The sequence below is a fragment of the Ochotona princeps genome, chromosome 8 (genome assembly GCF_030435755.1).
Source record: "Ochotona princeps isolate mOchPri1 chromosome 8, mOchPri1.hap1, whole genome shotgun sequence".
NCBI lineage: Eukaryota > Metazoa > Chordata > Mammalia > Lagomorpha > Ochotonidae > Ochotona > Ochotona princeps.
This window is the reverse complement of record NC_080839.1, coordinates 10358699-10373022: the sequence shown is the minus strand read 5'-3', so window position 1 is coordinate 10373022 and position 14324 is coordinate 10358699. Positions and strand designations below refer to the sequence as shown.

Genomic DNA, 14324 nt, shown 5'->3' with positions numbered 1-14324 from the left:
CAGAGATGGAGCTTAGGGCCTGGCTGCCAATCATATAGTGTGCTGTGTGTACACACAGCAGGTGGCAGGGCTGTTTGATTAAGTCCTACTGCTACCTCTGCTGCTGTCCTTTGTCAAAAGAGGCAGAGTGAGTTGCCAGCAGGAGCTAGTACTGAGCCCCTGTGCCTGTGGAGCACACCTTCGCCCACAGCCCTCTACACACCAGGTCCACACAGCCACACTTCACAGTTTTCTGATTTCAACTCAAGGCAAATGGTGGCTACCATGGCATCTCTCTGGGTTGGACACAGGGACAGTGAGAGATTACCCAGGCTTTAGCCTTTTGGTGGATGCTGAAGCTATTTGAAAAGCAATCCCATAAGAATTGGAACTCATCACCATGCTGGCTGATCATGTACACTGAGGCAGCTGACTGGCAAAAAATACAAAGCAGGATATGGAAAGGAACCAGAAGATGAGTTGCTGAGTCACCTCTCAAGGCCCTTTGAGCAGCTCATGGAGATCCCTGTGATTTCTCTGGCAGCCAAAGATATCCACAAAGGCTATTGGAACAGATGAAGAGGACTTCATTGAAATCTCAGCCACCAGGACAAGCAAGCCTGTGACACAGTGCCTAGGAAAAGTGTTTGGGATGACATTAGTTCTGAAGCATCTGGTGACTCCCAGAAAGCTTTGTTGAATTTGGCAAGCGATGAAAGTCTCAAAGTGATTGAGCGTTTCGGGGGGGAGGCAAAAAAAAAAAAAAGCGGCCCAGAGTCTCTACTACGCTGGTGAGAACCAAGGGGGCACAAGTCAGGACAAATTTACCATGATCCTATTGAAGGAACTTCTCTCAGCTGAAACTAACATTTGATGAATACAGAACTATTAGCTGGAAGTTAACTGAGAACATCCTAAAAGGAGAATTGTCTGGGCATTTGGAAAACTTACTGCTGGGCCATAGTTTGTTGCATGAGGAATACACCTGCCTTTTTTATCTGGAAAACTGCTTCAAGCGCTAAAGGGCACTCACTGTTGGGACTGTTGGATTTACTCCGAACAGAATGATGGTTTTGCGACCGGAAACTGACATTCTGGACATTCCTGCAGAGTTACAGAAATAGCATGGCTACCCCTATAATCAGCCGTTCAGATGCTTCTGGAGGCTAGCAAGTTACTCTGTCTTCACGGTCATTGCTCCCAGGATGGGCTCCACACACTTCTTTCACAATCAAGCACGCACAGCAAACCATTGCCTTAACAGTAATGTTCACTGTTTCCTAACAACAACGCAGGCAGAACGGATGATCCTAGAATCTTTCCTTCAAAATGTGCCATTTTATAAGTGACATTAAACTGTCATAAAGGACCTACTATTATTAAAAGAATTAGACTGATGCTTAGGTTTGGTTTTGTTTTTTTCAACATCTGTTTTAAACCACTAAACATAAAGAAGTATGATTTTAAAATGTTGCCAGTTAAAAAAAAATAATAACAGAGGGAGGTAGCCCTAGAAGAACCAAGCATACTTCTCTCATCCCAACTGGCTGGGCACCTTGCAGCGGCAAGAGGGCCAGGAAGAGCGTAAGCTTTCTCTTGGGAGCCTTGCCGCAAAGCAGGCACAGGAAGCAATTAGAGATGCATACGTGCAGGAGCCCGGCCAGGGCCCTGAGCACACACAAGGTCACCTTAGATCCTGGGGCAGTCAGAGATGAGGAATTCAAATTTCACAGAAAGAGGTCCTGCATCCCTACAACCAGAACAGGCTCAGGGACCCCCATCCTGGGAGCCAGGTTTTCTGCTTTGCAGAGCTCACAGTGTGGCTGGCCTCGAGGCTGCATCTTCGCTCTGCTGTTGAGACTCACCCCTCCTCGTGAGACCACTGAGAATTTTTTTTTATTAATTATTTTGCATTATGTGACAGTTTCATAGGCTCTGGGAGTCTCCCCACCCCTCCCGCTCCCCTCCCCCCTGGTGGATTCCTCTACCTTGATGCAGTATTACAGTTCAAATTCAATCAAGATTCTTTCCTTGCAAACGTATACCAACCATAGAGTCCAGCTACTTATTGTCCAGATGGGTTGAACAGTTTCTTGGGGAGACCATTTCTGGTCTGAATTTAGAGCTGGTAGAATATCATCCCAGTCAATTAAGAGTCCCAATATAACATCAACAGCAATTTGCAACATTATGGAATTGACATGGTTTTGAGTAACCAGTATGTTAAAAAAAAAAAAAAAAGAAAAGAAAAAGCAAGTTCTTAACCACATCCTATGATTAGCTCATTCACATTTCAATTTTAGTTCATATACAGGACCGGCTGCTATATACCTTAAAATGGCTATAAAGTACCATTCAGCTGTCTCGTGTCTATTTCATTTTAGTATTTAGCCATTTGTTGTGTTGAAGTATAATTTTGCTGATCTTGGCAGATTTTAGGATAATCTAGACTGGCTTGTAACTCTAACAAGACATTTGTCGACAGTTAAGGTGCAGAACATTTTTTGGGGGGGGGGTGCAGGAAAATCCTCAACACCATGGTGAGGAGTGACAAAGAGGCCACTGAGAATTTAACACTGTTAAGTTGGCACAGGGCCTGACCGTGCAGGAAGGCTGAAGAGACATGCACCTTTGACCATCATCATAAGGGTCCTGGAGCCTCTGCCACAGCAGGGAAGCAGACAGGAATGTCCAGCCAGACTTCCATCTTTAGTTCCCACCAAAGGCGTAGCTGTCCCCCAGCATGGGGAGAAACCGTGAGCCATTACGTGAGGCATTGGAGAGCGCAGGCAAAGGCATGCAGGCTCCTGGACTGCCAGGTTGTGTGGCCTGAAGGTCCTGGCTCCCAGGAAGGCTTGCCCTAGCTACAGCAGCAGACACATCACACCCCATTGAGCATGCTATCTGGGGTTCTCAGCCATGAAGGTAGAAGCTCCCAGCAGGAGGTCAGGTCAGACCCCAGAAATGCTTTGCATCTTCTCAACGGCCTCAGTCACAGAGAGAGACAGCATCTAGAGGCTGGGGTGCAAGGCTAAAGGAAAGGGTCTCTTGTCGTCTACGGCCATACCACCCTGAACGCACCTGATCTAGGAAAGGGCCTCTTTATTAGAACCCACGCTCTAGGCCAGATGGGAAAAAAGTGGGGAGTGATCTCAGGACCTACCATGAGTGAGTGTTTACAATATCTCGCTGGGAATGTGGAAGTAAATCAGGACCAAAGCAGGGCCCTGCCGCACGGGCAATTCTGAGGTCAGGTCCAACAGTGGGATGTGAACCCCTCGGAGACTGGTGGACAGACTGGGGCATGACTGAAGAGCCTCAGAGAAGGGGGACCACAGAGCTGGAGCCTCCAACGTGGAAAAGCGCCGGCAAGGCCACTTTGGGATGTAGAAAGTTCCCAAGGTCTGCAAAAGGAAGTGGGATTAGCTGCCTGGAGGCTCAGCAGTCCTCAAACACGGTGGAAAACAGTTGCAAATGAGCTCTGAACAGCAACCCATCCAGCACGTAGAACAGATGTAATTGAGTGGGCTCCTCCCCGCAAGTGGCTGTCATGAAGGCGTTCTGGTCTTTGGAACAGATGTAACCCCATGTTCAAAATTCATAAACCAGGCCCAGGCTTTCAAAGCAGTTCTGATTGGAGCATTGCTGCCAGGGCCCACTTATCTCTGGAGTCACAGGGAAAAGTGTGTAGGACCACAAGTCCTGTGCTAGGTGGCGGTCTTCTAAGAATGCCAGCTCTAGAACTTACCACTGTCCCATCTCCCTGAACTGAGAGCCCTCTCCCTGGAATCAGCTTTCCAGGCTCCAGAGCCATCTCTGCACTCAAAGAACACATCAGAGTCCACAAGTCATCTTCCCCAGGCAAACCAAGAAGCACAGAGTTCATGCCCCTACACTGACCACTCGGGAACACCAGCCAAATGGGCCGATGCCTACAGCAAACTTTATCACCCTCTTGGCTAGAAGCTTGTGGCCTTAAGATGACAAATCTCTGGCTTTGAGGACATGATGCCAAGAGCTGCACCACCACACTCCCCTCCCCCAAGTCACACAGTGTGGAATGAGGAGGACCTGCACTCCTCTGATACAGGTTTCACGCCCACTGCCCGTAGGGATGCAGCCAGCCCCTCATGGCATAGGAGACCTAACCTCGACGCTGCAGAGGCCTGGGAGTGACTAGTTCCTGTCTGGGTGCTGGGGTGCCACATGAGCAGCTCACTCCTGACCTGTTACCCGTGGCTGCAAGGCTCACACTGAATGGGTTAATAGTGTCACCAGTGGGAGCTCACGGGCCACAGACAGGGAGACTGAGAAACAGGTGTCTTAAACCTGCCAACTATGTGGCCTCAAGATACACTGCTGCAAGAGCTTCCTGATTTTATTTAACTGTTTGAAAGGCAGAGTAACCAGTAATTGCTCTTCAAGTGAGCCTTAGAGTAATTTGCGCTTTAACTGCATCACTTAACTGTCCTGTCACAGTCTTGATATCAGGAAATGCTGCCCATAGTCAGAAGTCCTGCTTCCCCAGAGAGCGGCCCCCAGTGACACTCCGTGGGTTTCTGGTGTGATGCCCACGGGGACCTTGCAAAGCACAGATGCAGTCCACTGCTGGGAGTCCTGCTCCACTCTCAGGCCAGGAGGCAGCGATACTCAGAACTTGTGCCAGCCTCAGCCTCTGTGGGGAGAAGGTAAAGTGATCTCTGAAGAGAGCAGCATAAACGTGGGGACCCCTGGGATAAAAGACACTACACGTAAAGGAGGAGAAATGGAGGGCCCCACTTCTTGTCCTGCATCCATAAATGAACTCATTTCACCCCTCCCAAATAGGATGCAGACGTCCAAAGCAACGGCTTAACCCACTGTTCCCCAAGGCCCGCCCCTGTCAAGCCTGACTGACACTGTGCTGGTCCCAATGTCCTTTCTCACAAGTTCTTTTTCCCAAAGTGACCTGGAAGACCTGGAAAATTCTTCCCCCAATTGCCCCTTCACTCTCAGCCCATATGCACAGAACAGAGCTAGCAGAATACATAACCTCATGATCAGACCAGAGAGGCCCTTGCCCATGCAGCCCTCACAACGTTATCATAGGGTCCAATACCCATCATTGCGAGCACTGGAAAAGAACTCAGGACTGAAAGTCAGGAATCCTGGCCTCAGCTTACTGTGCAGCCCTGGGCAGCCAACAAGATGTCCCTGACTCACTATCCTACCCATTTATGTCTTCAGACTCCATATGAAACTAATGTGGCAATGCTCAGGGAAGCATTTAGTCAATGATGGTGCACCAGGCAAACACTGGGCACCTCCACGACCACTCCTGCAGACATTCCCCAAGCTGCCTTATGTCTCGGCAGGAGCCCGTCACTTACCAACGAAAAATTCCCGTTTCACAACGAAAGTCAATAGACTTTTTAAAAAGATAAAAGAACCTATCATAGCAAGTACTTTCTTTTAAAACAATTCTTGGGGAAATTTAACTGACACATGGGATGTTATGTGGTATTTCAATACATGCGCTAATGTGTAATGATTAGATTGGGGTAACTACACATCATCACCACCAACATTTATTTCTTCTTTGTATGGGAAACATTCAAAATCCTGCCTATTTTTGAAACATTGAATTAATTCTTATCAACCAGTTACCCTACTGAGCTGTAGAATATCAGCAGATTATTCCTCCCCTCCAGCTGTACTCTTGTATCTATGAACCATTTAGCTCCACCCCTCCTCACCATACCCTTCTGGGCTGTGCTAACCATTGTTCTTCCATATCTCTTCATGTGATGCTTGTCCTGCTCTGCTAATTTACTTCATTCACTTAATACCATGGTTCCTTATTCCATTGACACTGCAGAAAATGACAGAATTTTATTGTTTTTCATGGATAAATAATAGTCCAACATGTCTACATACCACACCAAGTACTTGTGCTTCAGTACGTCTGCCCCAGATTCTTCCCCTACTGGCAATACATTTTGTTTTCGAATTTTTCATGAGGCAAATATTTTTTTAAAGATTTATTTTATTTTTACTACAAAGTCAGATATACAGAGAGGAGGAGAAACAGAGAGGAAGATCTTCCATCCAATGATTCACTCCCCAGGCGGCCGCAATGGCTGGAGCTGAGCCAATCCGAAGCCAGGAGCCTCTTCCGGGTCTCCCACGTGGGTGCAGGGTCCCAATGCATTGGGCCGTCCTCAATTGCTTTCCCAGGCCACAAGCAGGGAGCTGGATGGGAAGTGGAGCTGCCGGGATTAGAACCGGCGCCCATATGGGATCCCGACCCCGGTGCATTCAAGGCGAGGACTCTAGCTGCTAGGCCATGCCGCCAGGCCCGAGGCAAATATTTTGGATGATTGCTGAGTTCCAGGCACCGCTGCTAGGCACTACAGTTTGCAGAGGGACGATAAACACGTTCGCTGTGCTGGGTGGTGCCGAAGGCTTTCAAACCGGAGCCAGGTTAGTTAGTGGAGGTACTGGTTTACAGAGGGTGGCTGTGGAAGGCTGTGGAAGTTGAGAAGGTGGCGGCTGGGCAGAGGGCGAATGAATTGAGGGCTGAAGTGGAGCAGGGGACAGGGGTGGAGCTAAATGGGATAGAAGCAAATGTAGGCGCTGAGGAATGAAAATTCCAAGTGCAGAAACAACAAAACAAAGGGGGGAAGAGGGAGTTCAGAGGCATGCTGGAGGCTAGGGGAAAGGCAGTGAGCGGTGGGCAGGCCTTACTGCACTGGGACAAGAGTCTAGATTTTACTATGAGTCAAGTAAGATGTCATCAGATCTCCTGAGCAGGAAATGCAAAATTCTAAAAGCAAATAGTGTCCAAGTGTTGAATTGGTTGCTGTGGTGTTGTGACGAAATCTCAAGCCATCCCACCTGGCACATGAATCACTCCCTTGTCCAGCTTGCCCAGGCTGCATACACTACCCGCCCGTCAAGCAGCAGCCATCTCAGCTATCAGACTGATGGTCACGGTGTTACAATGCTTATGTTCAAGTAACCCCTGTTTTACTGAATAATGGACCCAAAGTGTAAGAATAGTAATGCTGGCAATATCAGGTGTGCCAAAGAGCCATAAACGTGAAAATTTTCAACTTCAGGGAAGAAAGACTGCTGCGGTTGCTAAGATCTCTAGTCATTTCTTTCTATGCCTCACTTAGAAATTAAACATTATCACTGGTATACATGTAGAGCAAAAAAACATTTTGCTTGTGGAAATATGCAATATATACAAATAGACAGACAAGGTGTTCAGTTCCATGTTTCCAGGCATCCACTAGCAGTCCTGGAACAAATTCTTCCCAGATAAGCAGAAACTACTGTGCTTGGAATTATGCCTTCTGCAAATAAGGACAATTTTTTCCCCTTCCTTTCCAAACATTTCTTTGTGTTGGGAAAGATTCTTGCTGTGGGTTTCTACAAAAAGAACTTTAGATGTACGGTTTTTGTTTTCCTACAACTCACAGTTTTTAATCAACAACAAGCTGGTATTTTATAAAATGCTTTTTCTACATATACTGAATAGATCAGATAACTTTTTTTTAATTCACTTAACATGGTGAGTTAAACTCACTAACTTCAAATGTTAAACAAACACTACATTCCTAAGATAAAACCCTATGTGGTCACGAGGCACTATTCTTTCTATATATTGTTGTATTCACTGTGCAAGTATTTTTTTTGTGTGTCCCTACATTCACAGAAACATACTAGCCCATAAAAACTTTTTATTTTTAAAAACTATATTGGCTATGTTAGGCTCATAAACTGATCTGGAACATATTTCCCCTGACCTATGACTGTGTAACAATGGTATTATCACTTCCTTAAGCATGCTCTGAAATGTCCAAGTGAAGTCATTTGGGCCTGATTGTGTGTGTGTGCGTGGGGGGGGAATTTATTTCCATTTTCAACTTTTTTCTTGGATCAACTTTGATTATCTGTCATCTGAGAAATTTACATTTCATCTAATTCACGGAATTTATCAATATAAAGTTGCTGTTACTCTCCCGCTGTTATTTATTTCTATGCATGAATATATACAAATAAACCTCTTTCACTATGATATTGGATATTTTTCCTCTTTTTCTTCCCCTTGATTTATTTTCTTAAGAGGCTACTGATTTTATTGATCTTTCATTTCCATTTTTGGTTTTTGTTATTTTCTTCAAATGCTTATCTGCTTACTTTGATTTACCTGCCTCCTGTCCTTTGCCAATATTTTACTGCTATGTAAAAGAAGGGTCTTTGAAAAAGTTCACAGAAAGCATAGGCTTATGAAAAAAAAAAAAAAAAAAACCATGCCCAGATCCTCGTTGCTTTGCACTAACGTAAACTAATCTCTTAGTAAACTCTTTGCTATTCGTCACATCATTTCCCATTTCTGGCACTTTCCATCCCTCCACAGGACTCCGTTCTCTATCTGGTGGCATCTGCCTGCCGCCATTGTTGAAGATATTCCTTTCATGATTCCTGTACGAGAGATCTGCAGGGAACAATTTCTGTCAACTTTTGCCAATTTGAAAACATCTTTTCTCACTTATTTCTAGTGGATATTTTCCTCAGAACTTTAAAGATGTTGCAACATGGTTTTTTTTTTATCATCTGCATTGTTACTGAAGGAAGCCAAGCATTGCCTTATTTTTATTCCTATGTATAACATGCTGCTGTCTTTGATTTTTTGGTAATTTAAGTCTGGTGTGACAAGGTGTGGCTTTTCTTTTGATTTACTCTGCTTGAGGTTCCTTAAGATTCTGGAATGTGTAGGCTGAGATAATTTTTTTCATTAAACTTAATACTTCCTCCAGTATTTTCCATCCTGATCTCTCTTCCCTGCCTCTGCTTCCCTTTAGCTTAGCTTTCTGAAAGCCTCTGCTTCTCTGTGCCTTGGTTTGGTTTTGGTTTTTCAAAGATGTATTTTTATTTATTTGAAAGGCAGAGCTACAGAGAGAGAGAGAGAAGGAGAAAAAGAGAGAGATCTTCCATCTGCTGTTGGTTCACTGCCCAGATGGTGGTAATAGCCAGGGCTGAGAGCACCAGGCCAAAGTCAGGGGCCAGGAGTTTCATCCAGTCTTTCAAGCACATGCAGGGACCCAAGCACTTGGGTCATCCTCTGTTGCATTCCCAGGAGCAGTAGCAGGGAGTTGGATGGAAAGTTGGGCAGACTCAAATCAGTGCCCTTAGGAGACGCTGGCACTGCAGAGATAGCCCCGTGTATGTTGGTTCTGAAAACAGTTCCAGACAATCAGCATGGATGTAAAGTATGCCTCATAGCGCAGCAAATATCTGTCCTGAGTAGTATTTTACTTCATTAACAACAACAACAACAAAGATTATGTGAAATTACAAAATTATGCAAAATTACAGAAAGAGAGGCAGAGATGGATAGAAAGATAGACAGATAGATAGATAGTCTTTGGTTCCACTGGTTCACACCCTAAATGGCCACAATGGCCATGAGTTGGCTAGGGCAAAGTCGGGAGCCTGTAACTCCATTTGTTTCACATTTGTGTGGCAGGGACCCAAGCCTTGGACCATCTCCCGCTGTTTTCCCAGACACATTATCAGGGAGTTGAATGGGAGGTGGAGCAGACACGTCTCCAACCAGAGCTCCTATGGCATCTCAGCACCACAGGTGGCAGCTTAATTCACTGCACTACAAAGCCAGACCCAGTTCCACTGCTAAAAACCAGCTGATTTACATGTTAATTGTCTAATATCATACGTAGGGAAGGAGGGCAAACTCAATATTTATTACTCCATCATATCCAGACTTGGAAGTATGATTATGTCGTAAAAGGTGACTCCAGCTGCTGCACAGAAAAGACTGCACAAGGAGATCAGGTACACCCTCATGTCACATGAATAAGACTGATGAGCAAGCATTGCTTCAAGCAGAAAATGCTACCGCTCTGACACCTGTGCAAACGTGGTAAGCCATGAGGAGTAAAATGTGTACCCTCAGATAAACTCATGGGAACATGCGGCCGGTTCTCTCGGACACCAGCTGGGAACACATGGGGTTGAAGATGCAGTGGCAGGAACTTCTCTTGATGTTTTTCTGGCCAGGCCCAGTCACAAGTGGATCAGCAGCTAAGTACTCCGAAATTCCTTCCACATTCAAAGCTGCCACTTGTGTCCTAATGGACACAAGACCCCAAAAGAGGGGTCAGAAAGGGCCTTGAAGTCACACTCAGGTCTCGGGTCTCTGAGACAGCGGCCAATCAATCTTCAGCTGCGGGGTCGGCATGGGTCATCCTCTACCTGTCTTGCACGTGCAGTCAGTTCATCAACAAAAGCCATTTTCTACCAAGCTCCTACCTCTAGCAGAGCAAGGAGCAGTCTGTTGTGGAGAAAGCCAGTAGTTTTTCCTGACTGCCTGGCTAAATGACTCCACGGCATTTCCTGTTTCACAGCCTACGAATGGCCTGTCAACTCAACAGCTTGTAAGTGAGCAGTAAGATTTTATCAAATCAAATAAAACCCAAAGCCACACTAGCCTGTTGTTAGGAACGCCTACTAAGCAGATAAAGACCCGAAAGGGCCTCCTCCCCGCTTCCCCAGCACAAGCTGCCCCTTGCCCTGCACAGTAGAGGCTCAGGTTTCCAAGGCAGCTCACAGCCCAGTGACCTCCCCTTCTCGAGTGTCACCTCCAGCAGTGTCACGGCAGCCACACTTGGGATCTGGGAGAGGCTGGAGTCTGCACCTGAAAGAAGTGGACTGAGCCTCACAAGTGCATGTAAAGCCCATGCAGACAGAAAGGGACTTCATTCCTCCCAGCCTGGTCTGAGACCCCACTTGCTCCTGTTGCTCCACTTCCAGTATAACTCTGCGAGCTCAGAAGTCTGCACCCAGGAAAAGGCCAGCTTGCCAGCTCCATGTTTAACATGTTTAACAGCTTCGTGCAAACACTGAGAGGCCAGGAAGCAGAAAAGGGTGCTGACATCCAGCCTCAAATGATCAGCAGCTCAGAAGCTGTGCTTCCCGATGCCTCCCCAGAGGAAACCCTGGTGACAAATCGGAACAGACTCGCTCTAAACCACCAGGCAGTTTCTCTGTAAGGTTTCTGTGTACACCGTGAGCTTCACCAGCCCAAGGTGGCAGTGGCAGGTTAACATTCCCTTTTGCTGTTGCACCTGTTTCCCTGTGCTCTCAAGATGAGAGATTATTTTCTGGATGTCTGTGCCATTTTCTTCTGATTCACGTGTGACAGCCCTGTGATCAAACCGCTGCAACGTGTAAAGAGAGGTGGGCAGGTAAGAAAACCCCTATTACATGTCTCAGTCATAATGATGAGATGGAGAAGCCCAGAGAGGATTCTAAATTTCCATGCACTCTAGACCTAGGCAGCTGTCATCAAACCACTGTTCATGAAACCTGCAAGTACAAATAAATGGAACAGCCAGGCTTCCGGACATGAGCAGACACTGGCTGGACAGTGAATGGTGTTTCTTCCTTCCAGCACATTCCTGCTGGGGACCTACCTGTTGGCTCCAAGGCCCCCTGAAACCAGATGCCTCCCTGGGAGGGAGCCCTGGCAGCCACAAGCTGCCTCTGTGAGCATCCCTGGGCCACCTGGCCACCTGTCGCTCCTTCCCCCTTTTTCCATCTGTAAACCCACAGAGCCCTCTGGGACACAAAACCTGGCAGCCGGTGTGACCAATGGCCAGCCACAACAGGCACAGGTAAAAGCTTTTGAAAGGGAGTAATTTACCTGTGAAAAAGCAAGCTGGTGCCTTTTGCTCAGACCCTCAGGCTCTGGCTGAGGGGGCCCTCAAGAGCAGTCAGTAACATTGGTCACTGTGTCCCCTCACCCCACCTCGGTTCCTACCTGTAGAGGCAGCTTTCAGAGACACCCCTGGCCAAGGTGCTGAGGGCTAAGGACTAAGGGCTGGGGCCCACCCTTAGGGAGGATGTTTGGCGTGCCCTCTGATAATGGTCAACTGCAATGTCGGCTCAGCCAGCACATTCTGAGAAGTTCCTTATTCCCCAAACAGTATTGTACGCCTGATCTTAGCCAAAAGGCTGAGAAGCAATCCCAAACGCTATCCTAAGGACCAGCATCCAGCCTGGTCACTGTCCCCCAACCACCCACCCACACACAGACAGAACAGCCTCAAGGATGAGTACTCTGCCAGCTCTGGTGCATGGCCTCTGCCATGGTCTGTTCCAGCTACAAAGCCCCATTCCTTTTCTGTAACATGGAACCAATAGCTGCACCTGCTCTCCCAGCTGGCAAGAGAGCAAATGAGGTGATAAAAGTACAGCTTTTAGCTTAAACTTACACACAATCACCTCTTATTCAAGCTGGAGCAGTTCAAGACCAGATCTGGGTCCTAGGAAGCTTGCTGGGCACAGAGAATCAGAAAAATCTTTTCTTCTCTGAGATTTTGCAGGTGGTGAGACAATACTAGGCAGCAGGTGAGCAGCAGGCACCTGGGCAAGGTGCTGTACTGAGAGGCTGGAGGCCCAGCACACATTCTGCTCCCAGGGCAATCACAGTTGTTCTGCTCCTGGGCCTTAGGTACCTCATCCTCCAAAGAAGCCTGGGAAGTCGGCTCTGCCCACTCTATCACACATGTGGGGCTCAGCAAAGACTATGCCAAACCCTCTGTGCCTTGGGAAGAACAGATAACTTGCAAGGAGGGGAGCATTTCTTCAGACTTGTGCACCCTCGGCACAGATGCACCAGGAAGGAGTTTGGCTCAGGTACCAGCAGAGGCATGAGGTGAGTGTGGAGATGCTTGGCCAGGATTCTCCATGTGCAGGCACCACAAGGCATGGCTCATGGAAGTGCTGTCCCTGCTCAGAGAACTGCATTTCCTGCATCACGTGCTAAGTTCAGGAGTCGCCCAAGCACATCTCCCCGGGGACCTCCTGTGCCCGTGGATCAATGGGGACCAGGTAAGCATCAGGGGTACTAGTGCCAGCCAAGAATGGGAAGGCACCTTCCACGGCCAGGCTTGGGATGGCAGGCAGAGATGACCCAGCTGAGTCTCCAAGTTAGGACACCCTGAGGTCTGTCAGGTGTTTTGCTTTCTTGTCCAAACTATTATACTCATGTGCTTAAACCCATGGAAACCCCAAACACACCATTCTCTCTGCCCTGTGTGTGTCTCACACGGCAACAGGAAAACCACAAGGATAATATCCTGTGCCCAGATGGCATGCCAAATCCTGAGCCAATTTGTTTTTTTTTTGTTTGTTTGTTTGTTTTGTCTTTTTAAATTCTGTAACAATGTGGATACCTTGGAAAGGAAATGTTTCACTGTTCCATCTAGCTGGCTCATTTGATGACACAAGTGCCTGGCCTTCCCAAGCCCTGGGATATTTGAAGCTGGTGTCTGTGTTTTGACACAGTGACAAGTGTTGCATCCCTATTTTCTCTGATGACAACCACTAACCAGTGTTCTGAGCAACACACCTGTGCCAGAGTCTGTGACAAGCAGAAGACGGAAAGGAGGAGAAAATATAGTGCAGCTGATTTAAGTACCACTGCTAGAACCCTCTACATTTTAACCAAAAGGCAGTCTGCAAAGAGGTGAAAAAAATCAGAAAGAGGGGCCTAGTGCAACAGTTCAACTGGCTATTTCTTCCGCTTCAAGTGCCGAGATCCCACATGGGTGCTGGTTCATGTCCAGGTTGCTCCACTTCCCTTCCAGCTCCCTGCCTGCAGCCTGGAAAAGCAGTGGCAAATGGCCCAAAGCCTTGGGACCCTGCACTCATGTGGGAGACCCAAAAGAGGCTCCTGCCTCCAGATCATCTCAGCCCCAATGTTGCAGCCACTTGGGGACTGAACCAGTGGACAGAAGATCTTTCACTGTCTCTTCTTCTCTCTATAGATCTGCCCCTCTGATAAAAATAAATAAATCTTTAAAATAAACAAATGAATGAATCAGACAGAGGAGGAGGCCACACACTGCCCAGACAAGAAAAGGCAACAAGCCAGCTGTTCCTGCCATACTCCTGAGGACAGTGAGCATGGGGATCCCCATACCTGTCAGCCACTCACTATCAGGAGTGACCTGGCCATCCAGACCCACTTGTGTCTCAGGTGTGCAGGACCACATTACTTGCAGCTTGCCTGGCTTCCTGCTTGGACGCACTGTCCACCTACAATGGGGTATGTGCCAGGCTGGAAGCAGGCTTTCCCAGCATACTCTGAGGCCTGCAGCTCCAAACGACACAGCCTCCGGCCTGCCGCCTAACGCCGCCTCCCCTCCAGGCTGCAGCCCCACCGACAGGCAGCTGAGCTAATTCTGGGATCCCCACCTCCTACAAAAGCCCACGCGGCACATACTCTGACTCATGCTGGCTCAGGAAAATGCCTGGCTTGGGAAAAGGGT

At 47.5% G+C, this 14324-nt stretch overlaps 1 pseudogene; it reads left to right on the top strand.

The window, feature by feature from the left end:
- The first annotated feature begins 264 nt into the window (after positions 1 to 264).
- LOC118759864 (annexin A3-like) lies at positions 265 to 1047 on the top strand (annotated as a pseudogene).
- Positions 1048 to 14324: the final 13277 nt, after the last annotated feature.